This window comes from Tachyglossus aculeatus, unplaced genomic scaffold, assembly GCF_015852505.1.
Source record: "Tachyglossus aculeatus isolate mTacAcu1 unplaced genomic scaffold, mTacAcu1.pri scaffold_100_arrow_ctg1, whole genome shotgun sequence".
NCBI classification, from domain to species: Eukaryota; Metazoa; Chordata; class Mammalia; order Monotremata; family Tachyglossidae; genus Tachyglossus; species Tachyglossus aculeatus.
In genome coordinates, this window is record NW_024044841.1 from 1,691,529 (window position 1) to 1,697,919 (window position 6,391).

Below are 6,391 nucleotides of genomic sequence, written 5' to 3' on the forward strand. Positions count from 1 at the left end.
GTTAAGTGCTTACTATATGCCAAGTACTGTTCTAAGCACTGGTGTAGATATAAGGTGATCAGGTTGTCCCAGGTGGGGCTCACAGTATTAATTCTCATTTTACAGATGAGGTAATGTTGTGATCGGGTTTGTCTGATATCCATTTTGTTTTCCCATCCCTTCCTCCCATCCCTTTGTACACCCTTCTTCATGGAAGAAGAATGCCCGCCAAAACTTCCCGCCACAAAATCTGCCTAACAAAGGCCTCCCCCACCCTGACCTGTCTGACAAAAGCCATCCCTGTTGTCCACTAGCGGACTTGACATGACTGACTCCATTTTGTGCAGGCTGAGAGAACAACTCCTTTTCGTATTGTCTGCAACAGATGCCTTCAAGGCCATTAAACAAGTAACACTTATCTATGTAAGGTCGTAGGTCAGATGACATCCTGACAAGACAGTGACAACAGAAGATAACAGAATTTACACACCTATTTATACAAGGCCATATGGCAGATAACAACAACCTTTACAAGGCAGTAAAAACAGAGAATTTACAGCATCCTGTTGGTCCTAATTGGATTCCTGAAATTCCTAAATGCTCCCTCCCATGTTGCTGTAACTGAATAAAAGACGCAGTGAGAATGGGATCAGGGCTGCTTGATCTGGGTCCCTGGCCCCTTGCAGCCGCGCGCTAATAAAATCCACTTCTAAATTTCTACCTGGGTCTCACTCGCTGATTCTCGGCACAACAGTAACTGAGGCACAGAGTAGTTAAGTGACTTGGGGCAAGTCACACAGCAGAGCTGTGGCAGGGTCAGGATTAGAACCCACGACCTCTGACTCCCAAAACCGGGCTTTTTCCACTAAACCACGCCCAGAGCGTTTCTGTAAAAGGACAATCCAGGCAGCAAAGTGAAGAATAGACTGAAGTGGAGAAAGACAGGAGAATGGGAGATCAGAAAGGAGGCCAATACAGTAATCTCAACGGGATAGGATGAAAGATTGAACCAACAAGGTAGCAGTTTGGATGGAGAAGAAAGGGCGGATCTTGGCGACGTTGTGAAGGTGAGATCGGTAGTTTTCGGTAGCGGATTGGATGTAAGGGGTGAAGGAGAGAGCGGAGTCAAGGATGAAACCAAGGTTGTGGGCTTCTAAGACTGGAAGGATGGTAGTGTCGTCCACAGTGACGGAAAAATCAGGAAGAGGACATGGTTTGAGAGGGAAGATGAGCTCAGTCTTAGACATGTTGAGTTTTAGATGGAGGGCAGGCATCCAGGTAGACATGTCCTGAAGGCAGGAGGAGATACGAGTCTGAAGTGAGGGAGAGAGAACAGGGGAGGAGATGTAGATGTTGGTGTCACCTGCGTAGAGATGATAGTTGAAGCCGTGGGAGCAAATGAGTTCACCAAGGGAGTGAGTATAGATGGAGAACAGAAGGGGACCAAGAACTGACCCTTGAGGAACCCCTACAGTAAGGGAATGGGAGGGGGAGGAGGAACACGCGAAGGAGTCTGAGAATCTACAGCCAGAGAGATAAGAGGAGAACCAGGAGAGCATGGAGTCCGTGAGGCCAAGGTTGGATAACATGATGAGGTGAAGGGGTGGTCAATAATGTCGAAGGAAGTAGAGAGGTCGAGGAAGATTAGGATAGAGTAGGAACCATTGGATTTGGCAAGAAGGCGGTCATTGGTGACCTTTGAGAGGGCAGTGTCGGTGGAGTATAAAGGATGGAAGCCAGATTGAAGGGGATCTAAGAGAGAGTTGGCGTTGAGGAATTTGAGGCAGCGAGTGTAGACAATTCTTTCTAAGAGTTTGGAAAGGAAGGGTAGGAGGGAAATATGGCGATAACTGGAAGGGGCAGTGGCGTCAAGAGAGGTCATTTTTAGGATGGGAGAGACGTGGGCATGTTTGAAGGCAGAGGGAAAGGAACCAGTGGAAAGTGAGCGGTTGAAGATGGAAGTTAAGGAGGGAAGGAGGGAAGGGGTGAGAGTTTTCATAAGATGAGAGGGAATGGGGTCCGAAGCACAGGTGAATGGAGTAGCACTAGAGAGGAGGGAGGAGATCTCATTTGAAGATACTGCTGGGAAGGATGGGAAAGTATAGGAGAGGGTTGAGGGAAGGGTTTGGAAAAGGGGGATGGGTGATTATGGGAAGCTCAGATATGTTGGTGATAATTTTCCTAATGAAGTAGGTGGCCAGAGCGTTGTGGGTGAGGGGTGGAAGAGGGGGAGGAACAGGGGGCCTGAGAAGGGAGATGAATGTCCAGAATATCTGAAAGGGTTAATGGGCATGGGTATCAGTAAGGGAAGAAAAATAGTTTTCCCTGGCAGAGGAGAGGGCAGAGTTAAGGCAGGAAAGGATAAACTTAAACTGAACAAGGGCTTAGTGTTTAGACTTTGGCCAGCAGCGTTCAGCAGCTCGAGCATAAGAGTGAAGGAGGCGGACAGTGGCAGTCATCCAAGGCTGTAGGTTAGTGGTGTGAGAGCAACTAAGGGAAAGAGGAGTGAGAGAGTTGAGTTGAGTACAGAGGATGGAGTTTAGGGCAGTAATATGGTCATCAAGAGTGGGTAGAGAGGATAGGGAGGCGAGGTGGGGTGTGATGCACGGAGAGAGCTGGATGGGGTCTAGAGAGAGGAGCTCTGTGTGGAGGAGTAATATAGATTTACAGGGGGAAGGAGTTTGAGAGAGGAGGCAGGTGAGAAGGTAATGGTCAGAGTTGATGAGGGTGGAGATAGGGTGGAAGGTATATGTCACCTGCTTGTTATATACTTCCTAGGCTTTTGAACAAGAAGGCTGTATGTCCTAGTGGACACAGCATGGGCCTGGAGCCAGACGGCCTGGGTTCTAATCACAATTTACCTTCTTTGTGACTTTTGACAAGTCACTTAAATTTGTGCATCAGTCATCTCATCTGTAAAATAGGAATTAAGATGGTGAGTCCTGTGTGAGACAGGGACTGTGACCAATCCAATTATCTTGTATCTATCTCAGCACTTAGTATACAGCCTAACACATAGTAAGTGCTTTATCTAATTCCATAAAAAAACATAAAGCCCAAAACAGGGCATTACACCCAACGCTATCATTACTTTCTTATCATTATTTTTATTCACTTTCAAAATGAAGAAATGAAAAAAAAATATGTTAAATGTTTAAATATTACGTTTGACAAGGACTGCATATCCTAAAACATTTGGACAATATCCGCATTCAGGAATTGTTTAATGACAATACTAGAGCAACTCAACAAGGAATATTTTTACCTCAGGTACAAGTATTTCATTTTCCATATTTATAATTCAATCAATCAATCGTATTTATTGAGTGCTTTCTGTATCCTGTCACTGTATTAAGCATTTGGGAGACTACAATATAACAAAATTGGTAGACAGGTTCCCTGTCCACAAGGTGCAGACAGTCAAATAGCATTGTAGATAATCTGTTTTGCATGTCAACATTTCATGCATTACCTTTGGGAAATTTTCTTGCTCTTAGAGACAGGAAAGCTTATTGTTTTGACTTCGCTGTCTATCTGAATGTGAATTCAATGATGTAGCAAGGGCACTGCATCAGATCCTGGCTTTAATCTGTTTTTTTATTTGTCGTTTAATTCCAATTCAGCCACTGAGTTGCTATTGTACCTCACTAAACCTCATTTTCCCCTTTGTAAAAATGAAGAAGCTAAATAGAGTTTCAATTAATTCACACAGAGTTTGCAGGGAAGAAACGAGATAATAGAAATGGAATCTTTGAAGTCCTACAAAGAGTGGCTCTGCGTGTATCTAAGACTTCCTCATTTGCAATTTTCATTATATTTGCAGTAAACAGGCTCTCACTTCGGAGCTGACCTCCTCCACAGGAAGAGATGGAATACAAAAACAACGTGACTGAAGTCATTCTGCTGGGGCTTTCCCAGAATCCTGAGGTGCAGAAAATGTTGTTTGTGTTATTTATTTTCATCATCTGCATGGTGACTATAGTGACTATAGTGGGGAACCTGCTCATTGTGGTAACAGTAATCGCTAGCCAGAATCTACGCTCCACCATGTACTTCTTTCTTGCCTACTTGTCCTTGATGGATGCTTTTTACTCTACTACCACGGCTCCCAAGATAATCATGGATTTACTCTATGAGAACAAAACCATCTTCTTCAAAGGCTGTATGACCCAGCTCTTTGTGGAATACTTATTTGGAGGTGCTGAGATCTTTGTTCGGGTGGTCATGGCCTATGACTACTAAGTGGCCATTTGTAAACCTCTGTATTATATGACCAACATGAATTGGCAGGCTTGTGGACTGATGATGGAATTGGCCTGGGTGGGAGGCTTTCTGCACTCAATGGCACAACTTCTATTTCTGCAGCTCCAATGTCATTGACCACTTTATCGGTGATATGTACCCTCTGTTGGAACTCGACTGCACCTATACCTGCTTCATTGGCCTGTCAGTGGCTGGTAATGGTGGGGCCATCTGTATGATCATCTTTCTCTTGCTACTTCTCTTCTATGCAGTTATCCTGTGCTCCCTGAAATCCCTTGGTTTGGAAAAGAAGCACAAAGCCCTCTCTACCTGCAACTCCCACCTGACTGTGGTTCCCTGCATTTTAATGTACATGAGGCCTGTGTACACCTTCCTAACACACATATCAATGGCTGTATTCTTTACTATTATCACCCCCATGCTGAATCCCTTAATCTACCCTCTGAGAAATGCAGAGGTAAAAAATGCTATGAAGAAGCTCTGGAGGAGGAAAGCCATTTTAAATTGATATAATAATAATGATAATAATAATGGTATTTGTCAAGTGCTTACTATGTGCAAGGCTCTGTACTTGGCGCTGGTGTTGATACAAACAAATAGGGTTGTGAAGAACCCAGAGTGAAAATACATTTATTCATATGGAGGACAAAAAGATCAACAAAATCATTCATTCAATTGTTTTTATTGAGCGCTTACTGTTTGCAGAGTACTGTACTTAATCACTTGGGAAGTGCAGTTCAGCAACAATAGAGAAAATCCCTACCCACAACGGGCTCACAGTCTGGAAGGGTGAGACAGACATCTAAACCAGTAAACAGGCATCAATAGCATAATTAATAATAGAAGTATAAATATATACACATCATTAATAAAAAATAAATAGAATTATAATTGTAAATATGTACATATAAGCACAAGGGTTGTGGGTCACGGAAGGGGATAGAGGAAAGGGAGTGAGTTGGGGTGATGGGGAGGGGAGGGGGAGGCAGAGGAGGAGAGGGGCTTAGTCTGCGAACGCCTCTTCTAATGCTTATTTTGTGATCAAAGGACACGAGCAAATTGCAGATGTTTTTGATTTTGTAGCAATTTCTTACGTTCAGACATCTCGCCACCTGTCATTCCTGTTTCTGAATTTGGTTTTCAAGTCACATAACAGGTTTCTGAAAGCTTTATTCCTGCCTGGGTTCTCAGATGCTGCAAGGTGCTGCTAGGGTCATTGATATCTCTTAGGAAACTGCACATAGCTCTTTCATTTCTGGGTCATTTGCATCACACCACTCTTGATAATTTATCTTGGCCTTGTCCAAGATCTAAACAGTTGCCTGCAACAGCTTCACTGAGTTATTTCCATTAACTATGTTTTTTGGTGTTTGTGGTTTGATTTATTTTTTCAACAGGGTTCCCAGTAGGATTCCTAGCTATAACCTGCTAGAGTTCCTGGCTGCTATCTTCTTCTTGGAGTTTAGTGGTTTGGAGACCAGTTTTTGGTCAGTCTGAGTGTGGAGCACAAGAGTCGATGGTCCATCCAACGTTCTTCTCTGTACGTGGTGGCTCCTGTGATTTGGACATCTTTAAGATCCCTCTCCTGCACTATAATGGAGAAAGTGCAAAGTGGCCTACAGGAATCTGGCCAACAATGTGAATTGTTTCTGAATATATCTAAAGAAGAGACATTTTTCTGTGGATTTGCCCTTCGTAGTCTCAGAGGAGTGGAAAGGACATCAGAGAGCTCAACTTGGGCAAGTCACTTCTAGATGCCTGTTTCCTCAACTGGAGAATAAATATCTGTTCTCCCTCCTGCTTTTATTGTCAGCTCCATATGGGATAGAGACTGTGTCTGACTGATTAACTTGTATCTATCCCAGCGCTTAGAACAGTGTCTGACACATTAATTCATTCATTCAATTGTACTTATTGAGCACTTTGTGCAAAACACTGTACTAAGCACTTGAGAGAGTACAATAGTAGGCACATAGTAAGTATTTAACAAATATCATAAAAATATAATCTTTCCCCCCTGCCTATGTACATTATCAAAATGCATTGGGGATAATAATAATAATAATAATGGTAATTAGTGTTTACTAGGTGCAAAACACTATTTTAAGCGCTGAGGTAGATGCAAGGTAATGAGATTGTCCCACGTGGG

The 6,391-nt window shown here is 43.3% G+C and overlaps 1 pseudogene; it reads left to right on the forward strand.

Moving 5' to 3' along the window:
• Positions 1-3,846: 3,846 nt before the first annotated feature.
• LOC119922175 lies at positions 3,847-4,750 on the forward strand (annotated as a pseudogene).
• Positions 4,751-6,391: the final 1,641 nt, after the last annotated feature.